The sequence below is a fragment of the Amphiura filiformis genome, chromosome 8 (genome assembly GCF_039555335.1).
Source record: "Amphiura filiformis chromosome 8, Afil_fr2py, whole genome shotgun sequence".
Classification (NCBI taxonomy): Eukaryota; Metazoa; Echinodermata; class Ophiuroidea; order Amphilepidida; family Amphiuridae; genus Amphiura; species Amphiura filiformis.
Genome location: NC_092635.1, coordinates 54265442 through 54282136, shown reverse-complemented (window position 1 = coordinate 54282136; position 16695 = coordinate 54265442). Strand labels below are relative to the sequence as shown.

The 16695-nt window shown below is 36.4% G+C and overlaps 1 protein-coding gene across 1 annotated transcript in view; it reads left to right on the top strand.

Moving 5' to 3' along the window:
• Positions 1-12248: 12248 nt before the first annotated feature.
• Positions 12249-16695, top strand: part of LOC140159222 (integrator complex subunit 14-like) — a 30770-nt gene continuing 26323 nt past the window's right edge. Inside the window, exon 1 of the mRNA XM_072182629.1 lies at positions 12249-12383. The gene's annotated coding sequence lies outside the window, so the exon portion shown is untranslated. The remainder of the gene's footprint in view (positions 12384-16695) is intronic.

The following is a 16695-nucleotide window of genomic DNA, read 5'->3' as shown; positions in this document are numbered from 1 at the left end:
CAGGCCAAGGATACTGCTTACAGATTCTTAAAGATTACATTTAATTGGAGATCTGCAAACATATTTACTTTGATGCCTATCAGGTCAGGTAATGTCATCATCGAAATCACATGATGCTACTGACGTATGTGATTGTTCAAAAGCAAACTGCTAAACAGTGGCATAGCATCACAGGGGCGCGGGGAGCACATTCCCCTCAATCGATTTGAAAATTTAGAAAATCCCATACAAAAAAAGGCTTGTGCTCCCTAATAAGGCCTGGTGCCCCCCCTCATTTTAATGAGAACTTTGGGTGAAAGCCAAAAGAAGCCTCAAACATTGAATTTCTAGTGGTAAATGGTTTCAAATGGCTTTGTCATTTCAAAATAAGTAACAAAATCAGTCATAAAATGAAAGTTGCTGTTCAAATTGAAAAACAAGGGTCTTTGGGTGACAGGTGGAATGGAAAAGTATGAGGTCTTTGGGTAACAGATCATGTGTTTGGAAAAAATGAAGTCTTTGGGTGACAGCCATGCTGGAAAATGTATAGGGTCTTAACAGCCCTACAAACGTATCACCTCCAAAGTGGTAGTGCCCCCCCCAACAGGATGATTCATGCAATGCTACTGTATTTTGAACTAGCCCACGATGACAAATTACATAATCGCATGGCACAGTACCACTACACCGGGCACTAGCACTGTCAGCATCTCAAATTTGGTTCCTCACGAACTTTTAAATAAGCCTTATCACATCATAATTTGCACTGCAAACTACAATCCACGAAAAAAAGGTTGGCACAGTTTGCCTGTCATTTGGTATATCTCTGCCCCCGCTCCCCAAATTAAATGTTGGACCAAGCCATGTTGTGAACAGGTCCGTGAGACCCTCCAACATTGAATGATGGGGAGTGGCAGGGGCGGCGCCAGGGTATTTTGATAGGGGGGCCAAACAATTGTTGAAATTTGTTATGCGGCGCGCTTGCGCGACGCAGGGGGGTGTCTGAGGGGGGATGTGCCCCCCTGAGAATTTGGAAAATTTTAAAAATGAAAGCACAAATGAAGCCATTTGATGCACCTTTTTCGGGTTATTTATTTATTTTCCAACCTCCTATCTTTATGGATTTCATTCACGGGTCCGACTTTCAGCCCGCTGGTTTTAGGCATGGACCTACTCAATTAGTAAATCCAGCACCTTTTGGCAACAAAATAAGTTCATTGTACAAATGTGCACGAAGTGAAATATGGTGGAAATGTAAAACAAAAGTCGCGCATAAGCGCGAAAAATTAACTTTTTAGGCTAAAATGGCCAAATCTGAGGTTCCTTTGGTCAGAAACCCACATACCGGCGTCAACATTGGGGGATGCTTTTATGGACCATCTACCCTATCAAAATACTGGGGGATTTATGCCCCACACCGGTCGGATCTCTACGCCTCTGGTCGCAACGCTGTGTATGTTAAGTCAGTTGCATTGTATATGATATGCCGTTTTTTTTATATTATAAATTGGCACAATAAAATTATATGAAGGGGGGGGTCTTAAGGTTGGAAATATTTCAAACTGAAAGCCGTAATCAGGAGCGTGACGGGAGGTATAGTCGCCCCTATGATCACTAAAAGCCCAAAACTCCACTTTGCGAGCGTAGCCAGTGAAAAAAAAACCCTGTTTTTTATGCTTTTTCAGTTAGAAAAGGACAAAATTTGCCCATAGGTTCTTTATGAGTTGGGAGAAAAGGCAAGAGAAGCCATGTGACTTTTATGGGGGAAAATTTGCCCAAAATGGGCCCAAAATATAAAAACCAACAACTTTAAAACCGCGTAGGTCAGCATTTCACAAGGGGCAAGATGTCCGAAGGGGGAGTTTCCTCCTTCTAACCATGGCCAGGGAGGGGAATGGCTCCTTTTCTTCTTCTCCCTCCTCTCTTTCTCTCCCCTCTCTTTTCTCTCTCCTCCTTCTCTTTCTCTTTTTCTTTTTTTTTTTTTGAAAATCATAGGGGGGCAATTGCCCCCCTTGCCGGCGCCGCCCCTGGGGAGTGGGGAAGGGTGAGATATAGGGGGGAGTCTGTACTACACATATATTGCATGCATGTTTCCCTCGCCTCCCCAATTTTAATAGGGCACGCATTTCCATTGTTTAGTGCAAGTGTGCCAACTATTTCGCGGATTGTAGTGGGGTGTACAAATGTAAGCTTTCTATTCACTTTCGGGCCTACACTCCCATTTTCAATTGACATTTCTTTCTTTCATTCGTTCCTCCCTTCATTAATTTATATATAGTTTAAAGGCCTATTCAGGAATTTGCACATTCGGAAAATGGTAAAAACCATACAAATTTGTTTTCTTTTCACACCTTTGTTAGTAGCATGTGCTAACATAGCCTGCTAGAGTGTTAGTGATTAAGTTGGCTGTGTACTCTCAGACATACATGTAGTAAAAGTGCTGTAATTTCTTAATTATTCACACAAGACGCATTTATTTAAAGTCAAGGCATTATGGAATCTAAATATATAGATTTGGTGTAAAAACAACAATTATGGAGAAAATTAGAGACATTGAATAATTTCACTAGAAAATATACTATACCCAGTGTTTCTATAGGGTATACAAATAAAGTGGGTCAAAGGTCATTAAGGCATTATTTCAAAGCAAAACATTAATGTCCAATTTTCACTGTGTATTGCAATGCTCTAAGTTTCAGCATTACCATTACCTGGAGTCATGACTACATGTTGTGTACTGTGTGCGCAATTAGCTCTAGTGCACATGTACATTTACATTCACAATTTCCAAGTGATATGCACACATTCTTCTCAAAAGGGGTAAGATAAAACCTAGAATAGTCTTTTCAGGTCTGTGTGTGCGAGGTCAAACATTTTAAACCCACGATAAGAGGGGGGGAGTCATATAACATTTTAACCCGAGATAGCCCTGGGTTCATAAAAAATTGCAACCTCTAATTAGGAATTAAGATCAAATTCCACATTTCCATCAGTTATGAGATAAAAAATAATAAAATTAATAAAAAAATATATGCTACAAGTCAACAATTACCTCTAAGACATGTACAAAGATTTATTTCAGTTGATGCATTCTGAGTTTTGTTTTGGCTAATGGTGCTTCATATTCTCATATGTGACCATCCTCCACAACTGAGCCCGGATGTCGCCAGTGCCACTATTGAGATATGCTCCATTGAACTTAACAATAAACAATAGGAAACAAAGAATTTATTGACTGCTTTATTGATTTTTCACTACTTAAATGTCAAGTACTATAGACATGATATACATCATTAAAAGCTAAATTCAAGCAGAATATTTTGATTGAATATCTCAAAAATGATGATTGGCGACTTCAGGGCTCAGTTGTGCTGGATGGTCACATATGAGTATAACCTATAAAAATTTAGGGGTGGTGCAATAATTATGTGTACCCTCTGGGTGGTGACTTACTGACTTAGGGGCTGTGCAATAATTATGAGCCCTGGGGGAGGGTAAAATCTTTGGCGAGCCAAAGGGGGTGGGGAAGCAATTTTTGGCACATATTCATGGGGCGCCTTTTGAATAAAACGCTCTAAAAAGGTTAAGGAACAGTACGGAAATGCTTAAAAATTAATATGCAAATTTTCCTGCCCGCTTTGCTTGCAACAAGTATCTAGACCATTTAAGGTTTGCAAATTGGGTTGGCACATGCAAAGGGGGGACTGCTCTATAATCCGACGCTTCAATAATCCGAAGGTTCATTAGTCCCAAGGTTCGCTAGTCCGAACATGTGTTCATAGCATTCGCTAGTCCGAATTTTAAAAGAGGTTCTCTAGTCCGAAAAAAAATAAAAAGAGGTTCTTTATTCCGACGGTTCTTTATTTCGAAGGTTTTATAGTCCGAATTTAAAAAAAGGTTCCCCAATCCGAATATTAAAAGAGGTTCTTTAATCCGAATTTTAAAAATGGTTCTCTACTCCGAATATGAAAATAGGCTCTATAGTCCGAATTTAAAAAAGGGTTCTATAGTCCGAAATTGCAAAAGGGTTCTATAGTCCGAAACGGATACCGTGTTCTTTAGTCCGAATCAGTAAAAAGGCTCTATAGTCCGAATTTTTTTATAACATTAACATTTTACTGTGCCTTCTGGCTAGATAATAGCAGAGTTTATGGTATAGACATATTTTTACACCATCAGAAACGAAAAGAAAAATAATGAATGGAACGAAAATATAAAGAAACCTGAAAAAAACGGGGAAAAAAAACAGAAGAAGGAAAGACACAATGAAAGAAAATAAATGAAAGAACAAATGAGACAACTGAATAAAGACTAAAAGGAAGTCCAAATGAAAGAACAATGAATACAAAGATAATGAACAAAATAATGAACATTACAGAAAGAACAAGGAGAAGAAAGAAAGAATGTAATAAAGATAGAACGAAAGCAATTTGAATATTTAGAACAAACAAAAATGAGAAAGGGATTTTAAGAAAGAGCTAATGAAAAAATATCGAACGAAATCAAGAATGAACAAATGAATGAAAGAACAAACTAAACAACGAACAAAAGAAGAACGATTCGAAAAAAGGACAAAAGTATACGAAGGAAAGAAAAAACAATGAAAGACAGAATGAAAACGAACACAAAAAAGGGACAAGCAATTCCAGGGCCAGCCGCCATCACTGCCAATTGCATGCATGTTACCCGCTCACATCCTTGTTAAAAGCCAGCCAGGATATTTTACACCCCCAATTGCAATTGATGATTTGACACTGAAACAAATGATGAAAATAAAATTCGGACTATAGAACTTGTTTACCAATTCGGACTAAAGAACACGGTATCCGTTTCGGACTATAGAACCCTTTTGCAATTTCGGACTATAGAACCTTTTTTTAAATTCGGACTATAGAGCCTATTTCCATATTCGGACTATAGAACCCTTCTTAAAATTCGGACTATAGAGCCTATTTTCATATTCGGACTAAAGAACCGTTTTTAAAATTCGGACTATAGAACCTTCGAAATAAAGAACCATCGGAATAAAGAACCTTCGTAATAAAGAACCGTCGGATTAAAGAACCTTCGAACTAACGAACCGTCGGACTATAGAGCTTCCACCTGCAAAGGGGGGGGAAAAGATTTTTGGCAGGCTGAGGGGGGGGGAAAGTGATTTTTGGCCAGCCATTTGGAAATTTTACCCCCCCCCCCCCCCTGGGGGGGCCATGATTATTGTACAGCCCTTTACAGGAAAAGAATATATTTCTGGCAGGTCAAAAAGGGGGGGGGGGGGAGATTTTTAGCAAATCCGGGGAGGGGGCGAAGAGACTTGTGGCACAGATATTTGAGCAAATTTTGATATTAAACCCTGTAGGAACATTTTCAAATATATGCAAAATTATCTACTCGCTGGTTGAGGTTCTCAAAAATCTGACATGTGTAAAGGGGAAGCAAAGATTTTTGGTATGTGAAAGAAAAAAAAGGGGGGGTTGGCACAGCCAAGGAAGGGGGAGTACGCAATTATTGGTTAACCATTTTGAGAATTCATCACCCCAAGTTTTAGCCCAGATAGAACAATCCTGGTCAATTGCAGAACTTTGGAATATTTGTGTACTTGTGGTGCTTTTAAACTGCATAACTGTACATAGTTGATTCAATGTTTCCCATCATTTTTTTAAATTTTGGCCAAATCTTTCATTATTTTCATGAAAAATCTATAGTCAATAAGGCTAATGAAAGTCAATTCCCAGTTTCCCGTTACATAATTTTTCATGACTGTGTAGGTGACCATTTCATTATTCATTATTCATTATTTTATACCATTTCATTATTGCATCTGTTACAGGCATAAACCAATAACTGGCCATGTATACATGTGATAAATCACAGTTTGTAGTTTACAGATGTAGTTTACAACCACATGAAGGTGATTGTACAACTATTATCAAAAGTTTCACAATATTTTTTACGGGATGAGATCAGAGCAGATCAAAAAGTGCGGGACAAAAAATTGAGTAGGTATTCATTATTAATTCATTATTAGCCATATACCATGCTCCTACTGCAAAGAAAATCCTGAAAATCAACAGAAAGAGATTTATGATATATTTAAAAACACAATTATTTATTTGTATATTAAAAAAGTTTGTTAGAAATCAACATTTATTCAAAATAATGAAATATTTGGCCAGCAATTTGTTTTGAGCGGAGTAGGGTAACGGGAAACTTTGAATCGACTTTCATAATAGCCTAATGGAAATGTAAGGATTCCTGATTTCTTTCTCAACATCATGTTCAAGTTCTGGTAAAAACAAAAATGTCAATTTTTTTAAAATTTAGATAAGAACAACTCAATCTTTCACTGTTTGTTCATCACACTTTCTACAGCATGGGGGTTTGAAATTCCGAACATTGGGAAAAAGGGCAGGGGTTAAAATTTAGCTGACATATAAAGGGTCAACTGGTATCCAAAAAGCGTGGGAGTGTAATATAAAGCGTGGGGGAACGCTACCAATTGAAAAAAATTGTGGTAATAAAGTAATAGATGGTATCTGTAAAAACATTAAAATTTCTTTGGTAAATTTTGAATGGAAATTACAGAAATAACTTTGCTGAGATTTGCAAAAGTTCTCATATGATTTTTTGGCAGACCGAGGGGGGGGGTAAGCTATTTGAAAATGTTACTGGGGGGTTTGTAATTATGGCACAGCCCTAAGCCAATCAAAATAAATACTACATATTAATTATAAACATTTATCAAAAACTTCACTTCACATCAGGTTTCTTTAACCTTTTTAAAAAGGGGTAAAATCCACTATATATGTTTATTTTTACCCTTTCATGTCTCATGTTTAACATAAATTATACTACCCCGGTATGTTAAGAGCATTTGCGGGGGTAAAGTGGGTTGCTGAAGATGGGGTAAAAAAAACAACCCACTTTTAAGCGTTAAGAAAACCCTGCTTCACATTCATATGCAGAGAGTAGGCCTATGCAACAACTACTATGATGAGTTATGACACAATGCAAGTTCCATAACTTCCTACAATACTACGTACATGTACATTTATTGTATTTTATTCCTACCATAAAATAGAGAGGATTAAAGCCTTAATGCATTGATTGGTTTATCAATATATCCCTGACTTATAGTTGTACCGTTCTTATTTTTAATCCTTACCGTCATATAGAACCTTGACCTTGTTCCCATCTTGCTTTTGTAGTCTTTTTGTCTTATTAAATCGTGCATTGATTGGTTTATCTATCATGTTGTAGTACTGACACTACTGACACTGTACTGTCTGTCAGATCTGATGCTATCGTTGTCGTTGATAAATAATCTGAACATGAAGTTATGACCTGCATCTTGTCGATCTTCATGTAGCAAATAATCACTTTAACGTCACATATATTTATATTTTCTACATTTTCGACCAGGATTCTAGTAACGTAAATAATAAATCAGAGTTCTTCACTCCAGCAAGTGTTTTACACGCCATAATGTACACAGCAACGTTGTAGTAACATGGTTTCTAGAAATTCGTATTCGAAAAACTTAATCTTGCATATAATGAGATCCAGTACTCAAAACTATTCTGAATTATATTTGTTATAAGGTCAGTTTATGTGTTGCATTTTCAAATTTTGATTTTACTGAAGTATTTAAAACTTACCACTTGTTGAATTTGGCTAAAGTTTCTTTTTTTTAGAAACCGGAAAGTTTACCTGTTGTTTACATTAGAGGAGTTTTCCATTATTCATGGGTATGCTAAAAAAATATAAAACAGAGTCTGAAGAGTTAATGGAATATTAATCAAAGAAAAAAAAACATTTCTTAAGTTTATGACTTAAATTTTACACAGAAATAGCATCAAATATTGATATATTGATTTATTATCTGAAAAAAGTTTCACAGCTAAAACGTACACTTCCCATTTTAAAAGTAGATAAATCCGATCAATTATGATTGACCTCTGACCTCTGTGGGAACATCAAAATACAAGTCTGTTGAATTCTGCTCTTGATGAGGCTGCCGACTAGACGCGACAAATTAATTCCTTGTATTGTACGAGTGCATGAGTGTGTAGTCTTTAAATGTTTGCCCAAATTATGACTTTTTGAATCTGGGGTATGTATAGACAACGTTATTTTCAAATCATGCGAATCATTTTTCATATGCATTCACAATATTTTGACAATATTATGAATTTATAATATATTGTCAGTTGTACTTGTAAGTTGTATTTCAATCAAATACGTGTAGGCCAGACAGGGTCTAATTCTGCATAAAACCGGGCAACGTTATTTCTATAGATCTGCTGCGCATTCAAATTGCATTGTATTGCATCGTAATTTCATTTGTGTCTATGCTAATTATGTTTTAGGTATACTAGGTGAATTCAAATTTGACATCAAATTGCATCGTTTTATATATCAAATTAAAGCCCTTGAGTAAACTAAGCCAAAACTGAAAACCTTTTTTTTTCATAGCACTTTCCGTAGCAAAGTTACATCTTGTCAAAGATTGACTTTCATCAAAAAGATTCAGCTAGCAAAATTCCCTAAAACGGCATTTCGGGTGTGTTTCTAGATCTTAGTCTCATGGCGATAGCAGCTTTTTTTAATGGAACTGCTATCAAACTCCCTCTAAAATTCCATGTGCGACTTGATTATCACCATAAAAAATCATATATTTGGGTCAAGTGAAGTATAGAAAACATATTTATGTAGGTTTCCTTCACCCACCTATTCTCGAAAAAAATTCAAATTTCTATGTAAATATGCATTGTGTTGGGGCCCGGTCTCGCGAATTCGCTGACTAGTAAATGTGTTAACTAAGGTTTGCCTAGGTTACCTATATGTTTACACAACATGAACTCACGTGTTTTCAAGCAAATTAGCCGATAATAGGTGATCAAAAGCGATCGGAATGTTACAAAAGCACAGATCGCATTCATCTTACTTCATATGAGATGATCTAGGGAAAAATACGGCATAATTTGTCTTGGTGCTTGCGGAATGCCATGCAGTGAAATATTAAAACGTTGCGGCCATTAATGATTGACAACTAGCAATCGGCGTGTCCTTCGTATCCTCCGCTGTCAATTTCTTATCCACTCTCTAATCCTCACAAAAGCTTTGTGTTGATTACGTAATGTGTGGAGGCAAATTGCAATAAGTACAATGAAATAATGAGTAGGGCGGGCTCCGAGGCGGGTTTCTTCTTTGTCTTACGTGACAGTATTGTTCTCCAAAAAAACCCGGAAGCTTGTCGTTTGGAGCTCTAGCTGAAATACAGCAAGATATTAAATGTAAGATAGTAAATGTAAACCTGTATTTTAGCTAGAGTATCTCGAGCTAGTGTAGGCCTACTTTGGTGTGTGACTGTGTTCTTGAAATGTTAAAAAGGGGTGCTTTTGTAAAAGTGTACTTGAAATGCGAAAAATAGGGGTAATTTTAAGGCTAATTTGTACCCGTTTTGTGTAAAATAGGGGTAACAAATACTGAAAATATTCTTGAAACAACGCAAAATAAGGGGGTATTTTTCGACTCGCTCGCCAGTCCTATGATACATACCGTACCTAAGGACTGGCTCACACCATTTTGGATGTCAATGTGAAATACACACTTAACGATTTACGCAGGTCAGAAATTTGAAAAAAAATCTTTAACATTTCATCAATGTATATAAAAATGGTACCAACTTAGCTTTATTGTGTTTGCTAATTTAAGACTCGGTTGAAACAAAATTAATGATCAAATGCATTTTAGTGTCCAAAAAGGCAAAATTATCGTCAAAGTTCTGCCGAATTCTGCACCCTTGCAATGGGTTAAGAATTCGAATCAGGAATAAAAATATCCGATCTTTGTGATCAAAAACACAAAATTACAACTTTAAACATAATATTGGCAAAAGACATTATTACCAAACAATATAGAATAGAAAATTTGACGTCAACTTGTCAAAATATTGGAGAAATGTGCTCCCTAAACTTGTGGTGAGTAGGCAAAATAATTCCCATTCAAACTGGGAAACTGAAAGTGCATAATCCCCACTAGGTATTTTTGACTAGTCTTAGGTAGGTAACATGTGATCGTGATTCATTATTTTATACCATTTCATTATTGCATCTGTTACAGGCATAAACCAATAACTGGCCATGTATACATGTGATAAATCACAGTTTGTAGTTTACAGATGTAGTTTACAACCACATGAAGGTGATTGTACAACTATTATCAAAAGTTTCACAATATTTTTACGGGATGAGATCAGAGCAGATCAAAAAGTGCGGGACAAAAAATTGAGTAGGTATTCATTATTAATTCATTATTAGCCATATACCATGCTCCTACTGCAAAGAAAATCCCTGAAAATCAACAGAAAGAGATTTATGATATATTTAAAAACACAATTATTTATTTGTATATTAAAAAGTTTGTTAGAAATCAACATTTATTCAAAATAATGAAATATTTGGCCAGCAATTTGTTTTGAGCGGAGTAGGGTAACGGGAAACTTTGAATCGACTTTCATAATAGCCTAATGGAAATGTAAGGATTCCTGATTTCTTTCTCAACATCATGTTCAAGTTCTGGTAAAAACAAAAATGTCAATTTTTTTAAAATTTAGATAAGAACAACTCAATCTTTCACTGTTTGTTCATCACACTTTCTACAGCATGGGGGTTTGAAATTCCGAACATTGGGAAAAAGGGCAGGGGTTAAAATTTAGCTGACATATAAAGGGTCAACTGGTATCCAAAAAGCGTGGGAGTGTAATATAAAGCGCGTGGGGAACGCTACCAATTGAAAAAAAATTGTGGTAATAAAGTAATAGATGGTATCTGTAAAAACATTAAAATTTCTTTGGTAAATTTTGAATGGAAATTACAGAAATAACTTTGCTGAGATTTGCAAAAGTTCTCATATGATTTTTTGGCAGACCGAGGGGGGGGCAAGCTATTTGAAAATGTTACTGGAGGGGGGGTTTGGACTTATGGCACAGCCCTAAGCCAATCAAAATAAATACTACATATTAATTATAAACATTTATCAAAACTTCACTTCACATCAGGTTTCTTTATCCTTTTTAAAAAGGGGTAAAATCCACTATATATGTTTATTTTTACCCTTTCATGTCTCATGTTTAACATAAATTATACTACCCCGGTATGTTAAGAGCATTTATGGGGTAAAGTGGGTTGCTGAAGATGGGGTAAAAAAAACAACCCACTTTTAAGCGTTAAGAAAACCCTGCTTCACATTCATATGCAGAGAGTAGGCCTATGCAACAACTACTATGATGAGTTATGACACAATGCAAGTTCCATAACTTCCTACAATACTACGTACATGTACATTTATTGTATTTTATTCCTACCATAAAATAGAGAGGATTAAAGCCTTAATGCATTGATTGGTTTATCAATATATCCCTGACTTATAGTTGTACCGTTCTTATTTTTAATCCTTACCGTCATATAGAACCTTGACCTTGTTCCCATCTTGCTTTTGTAGTCTTTTTGTCTTATTAAATCGTGCATTGATTGGTTTATCTATCATGTTGTAGTACTGACACTACTGACACTGTACTGTCTGTCAGATCTGATGCTATCGTTGTCGTTGATAAATAATCTGAACATGAAGTTATGACCTGCATCTTGTCGAGATCTTCATGTAGCAAATAATCACTTTAACGTCACATATATTTATATTTTCTACATTTTCGACCAGGATTCTAGTAACGTAAATAATAAATCAGAGTTCTTCACTCCAGCAAGTGTTTTACACGCCATAATGTACACAGCAACGTTGTAGTAACATGGTTTCTAGAAATTCAGTATTCAAAAACTTAATCTTGCATATAATGAGATCCAGTACTCAAAACTATTCTGAATTATATTTGTTATAAGGTCAGTTTATGTGTTGCATTTTCAAATTTTGATTTTACTGAAGTATTTAAAACTTACCACTTGTTGAATTTGGCTAAAGTTTCTTTTTTTTAGAAACCGGAAAGTTTACCTGTTGTTTACATTAGAGGAGTTTTCCATTATTCATGGCTAAAAAAATATAAAACAGAGTCTGAAGAGTTAATGGAATATTAATCAAAGAAAAAAAAACATTTCTTAAGTTTATGACTTAAATTTTACACAGAAATAGCATCAAATATTGATATATTGATTTATTATCTGAAAAAAGTTTCACAGCTAAAACGTACACTTCCCATTTTAAAAGTAGATAAATCCGATCAATTATGATTGACCTCTGACCTCTGTGGGAACATCAAAATACAAGTCTGTTGAATTCTGCTCTTGATGAGGCTGCCGACTAGACGCGACAAATTAATTCCTTGTATTGTACGAGTGCATGAGTGTGTAGTCTTTAAATGTTTGCCCAAATTATGACTTTTTGAATCTGGGGTATGTATAGACAACGTTATTTTCAAATCATGCGAATCATTTTTCATATGCATTCACAATATTTTGACAATATTATGAATTTATAATATATTGTCAGTTGTACTTGTAAGTTGTATTTCAATCAAATACGTGTAGGCCAGACAGGGTCTAATTCTGCATAAACCCGGGCAACGTTATTTCTATAGATCTGCTGCGCATTCAAATTGCATTGTATTGCATCGTAATTTCATTTGTGTCTATGCTAATTATGTTTTAGGTATACTAGGTGAATTCAAATTTGACATCAAATTGCATCGTTTTATATATCAAATTAAAGCCCTTGAGTAAACTAAGCCAAAACTGAAAACCTTTTTTTTCATAGCACTTTCCGTAGCAAAGTTACATCTTGTCAAAGATTGACTTTCATCAAAAAGATTCAGCTAGCAAAATTCCCTAAAACGGCATTTCGGGGTGTTTCTAGATCTTAGTCTCATGGCGATAGCAGCTTTTTTAATGGAACTGCTATCAAAATCCTCTAAAATTCCATGTATGACTTTGATTATCACCATAAAAAATCATATATTTGGGTCAAGTGAAGTATAGAAAACATATTTATGTAGGTTTCCTTCACCCACCTATTCTCGAAAAAAATTCAAATTTCTATGTAAATATGCATTGTGTTGGGGCCCCGGTCTCGGCGAATTCGCTGACTAGTAAATGTGTTAACTAAGGTTTGCCTAGGTTACCTATATGTTTACACAACATGAACTCACGTGTTTTCAAGCAAATTCGCCGATAATAGGTGATCAAAAGCGATCGGAATGTTACAAAAGCACAGATCGCATTCATCTTACTTCATATGAGATGATCTAGGGAAAAATACGGCATAATTTGTCTTGGTGCTTGCGGAATGCCATGCAGTGAAATATTAAAACGTTGCGGCAATTCATGATTGACAACTAGCAATCGGCGTGTCCTTCGTATCCTCCGCTGTCAATTTCTTATCCACTCTCTAATCCTCACAAAAGCTTTGTGTTGATTACGTAATGTGTGAGGCAAATTGCAATAAGTACAATGAAATAATGAGTAGGGCGGGCTCCGGGGGTTTCTTCTTTGTCTTACGTGACAGTATTGTTCTCCAAAAAACCCGGAAGCTTGTCGTTTGGAGCTCTAGCTGAAATACAGCAAGATATTAAATGTAAGATAGTAAATGTAAACCTGTATTTTAGCTAGAGTATCTCGAGCTAGTGTAGGCCTACTTTGGTGTGTGACTGTGTTCTTGAAATGTTAAAAAAGGGGTGCTTTTGTAAAAGTGTACTTGAAATGCGAAAAATAGGGGTAATTTTAAGGCTAATTTGTACCCGTTTTGTGTAAAATAGGGGTAACAAATACTGAAAATATTCTTGAAACAACGCAAAATAAGGGGGTATTTTTCGACTCGCTCGCCAGTCCTATGATACATACCGTACCTAAGGACTGGCTCACACCATTTTGGATGTCAATGTGAAATACACACTTAACGATTTACGCAGGTCAGAAATTTGAAAAAAAATCTTTAACATTTCATCAATGTATATAAAAATGGTACCAACTTAGCTTTATTGTGTTTGCTAATTTAAGACTCGGTTGAAACAAAATTAATGATCAAATGCATTTTAGTGTCCAAAAAGGCAAAATTATCGTCAAAGTTCTGCCGAATTCTGCACCCTTGCAATGGGTTAAGAATTCGAATCAGGAATAAAAATATCCGATCTTTGTGATCAAAAACACACAAAATTACAACTTTAAACATACTATTGGCAAAAGACATTATTACCAAACAATATAGAATAGAAAATTTGACGTCAACTTGTCAAAATATTGGAGAAATGTGCTCCCTAAACTTGTGGTGAGTAGGCAAAATAATTCCCATTCAAACTGGGAAACTGAAAGTGCATAATCCCCACTAGGTATTTTTGACTAGTCTTAGGTAGGTAACATGTGATCATTCCTTGAGCATGCGCAATATTCAGCCTCTCTCAGCATAGGGAAATTGCGCACCCGGCGCCATTTCGGAAATTTATTACCGGTAGTAAATTTTACGGCAATGTTTTTGAAAAGGGGGGGGGAAGGGGTGTTCATACTTGAGCAGGAGTGTTCATACTTGAGCAGGCGTGACCCCATTCTGATGATCAAGTGAACTGGCCCTCGAGTTTCCGCAATGATCTTCGGAATATGGAGCATGCGCCAGCCAGTGCTCCAAAGGGTGCCTGCTCAAAAACATTTTCCTGGGGGAGGTGGTGAATGCATCAGCTACTAGTGCTTATAATAATTAAACATTTTAAAGGGTTTCCCCTCAAACAAATTACCCCCCCCCTGTATCAGTGCGAAGGTGTACTCGGGTGGGTAGTATCAAAACTTGAGTTTTTCAATGACAAAAAAAAATAAGACACTTGAACACAAATTTTATCTTTATGAATTTAAAGGTTTTCTTTATTTTTGCATTTGGTGTTCACCCTCACTGTGGTTTCCCAGGGACTGCCTTTTGAGGAGAGCGAGAGCAATTATTGCTCTCTACTGCTCTCCTTAAATTGGATATAGGAGAGTGATTTTTAGCTTTCCTTAGTTGACCATTCTCTCCTTACAGTTTATTGTAAATGTTCTAAACAGCTCTTGACGGCTCTAGAAGAGCTGTTTAATGCTCTCATGCAAATTCCAAAAGACAGTCCCTGGTTTCCATCTTCTGTCAAAGCTGGAATCTGCATCAGAAAACAGAAATAAAACAAAATGTTACTCATACATGTTCATTTGTATATTAGGGGGAAATCATTTTCTGCGGAAGGGGGGCTCCAAAATTTACAAAAAGTCAGCATCAATAAAATTGCGACCACCTCTATTTCGGCAACAAAATTTTGTGCTAAAATTGTATTGTCTTTTTAATAAGATAAACACACTATCTGTGGTCATCTTGCAACTCCCTACATTTTGGTGATCAAAATTTTATGACCCCCTATTTTTCTTTCCAAAAATTATGACCCCCCCATACAAATTCAATCAATCTAGGATTACATCAGTACCGGTATAAAATAGCAAGTGCTTGTTTCTTAAAATAGACAATGCACAGTAGGGCCTATAGGCCTATAAGCATTATAATATGTGCATGCACAAAAAGTTTGTACAGGAAATTGGCTGAAAAATTGAGACATTCAAATTAGCATATCTCCGCAACCACATGTCGTATGACATTCATTTATGCCTCATCAGTTTTCTTTCATTTAGCTCTTTAATATGAGACTACTTTGATGAGAATCAAAAAAAGTTCAAATTTTTTTTGTAATATACGGTACCTAACTTAGGAACGATCACGTGTTACGCTAGGTATGTATACCGCCGTTCTTCCATGAACGGCTGTGTACTAAAGCGTCGCTATAATTCACCAGCGAATGTTGTCGGTTTTCATTCATTGTTCAAAATGTGACATGCACAACAAATACAGCCCCCGAAATGGTCTACTTTTAGCGGACCTTAACTCCGAAACAGTTTAGTCAAAGTTAAAAATGCGATCCCCAACCCTTTGCTTACCTTTGGACGAATTTGTAGTAATCTCCGCTAGCTCTGTGTTGAAAATGTCCGGTACTTGCCCGGTACAAACATAGAAATGGCCTCATTGCTTCAATCCTGGTAATGAATATTTCTTCCGTAATCCAATGGTTCCAACGTGGGCGTCATAATGATAGTCTCCTACACAACCAGATTGTGTCGGCCTGACGCTCGTCGATCCTAATCGCTAAAGTGAGGACAGCGTGAGCTCGGTACCTGCGTAAGAGTCTGTTCGACAAAGGTGATGTAATGTAATGATATGAATGAGCTATAATGTGACGTAGCTACGAAAAGTATGATTGACAGCGCCGTATATGGTTCATTGGGCGGAGCCATTATGCCCATATTTAATAGGCTGTTGTTGTGCAGACGTCACGCTCTGCGAACGGTACAAAAAGGTGACTGATAGATATATTACGGCATGGCAGCAGACAGGTTGCGCTGTCCTCTGACCCTGACTGTTTGTCACGTAGACAGACCGTGACCTGGGTAAACACGTACAAAGCAGGGGATGCAACTGCGAGCCGCCATTTTGACACGTGGTATCTACTCTTCAGAAAAATTACTTTTGTTGACGTTTTATATCAAACAATTTTCGATAACGGGTCATACTAGGATTTCAATTTTTTATTAATGAAGGTACATTAATGTAGTTTTGAGGAATAACACGGGATGTTTTGAGTTTTATTTCAACTGGTGGTGTAGGAAGGTGAGTGAATTCGTGAATGAGGCCGGGGATGAGGTTTTCTTGTTT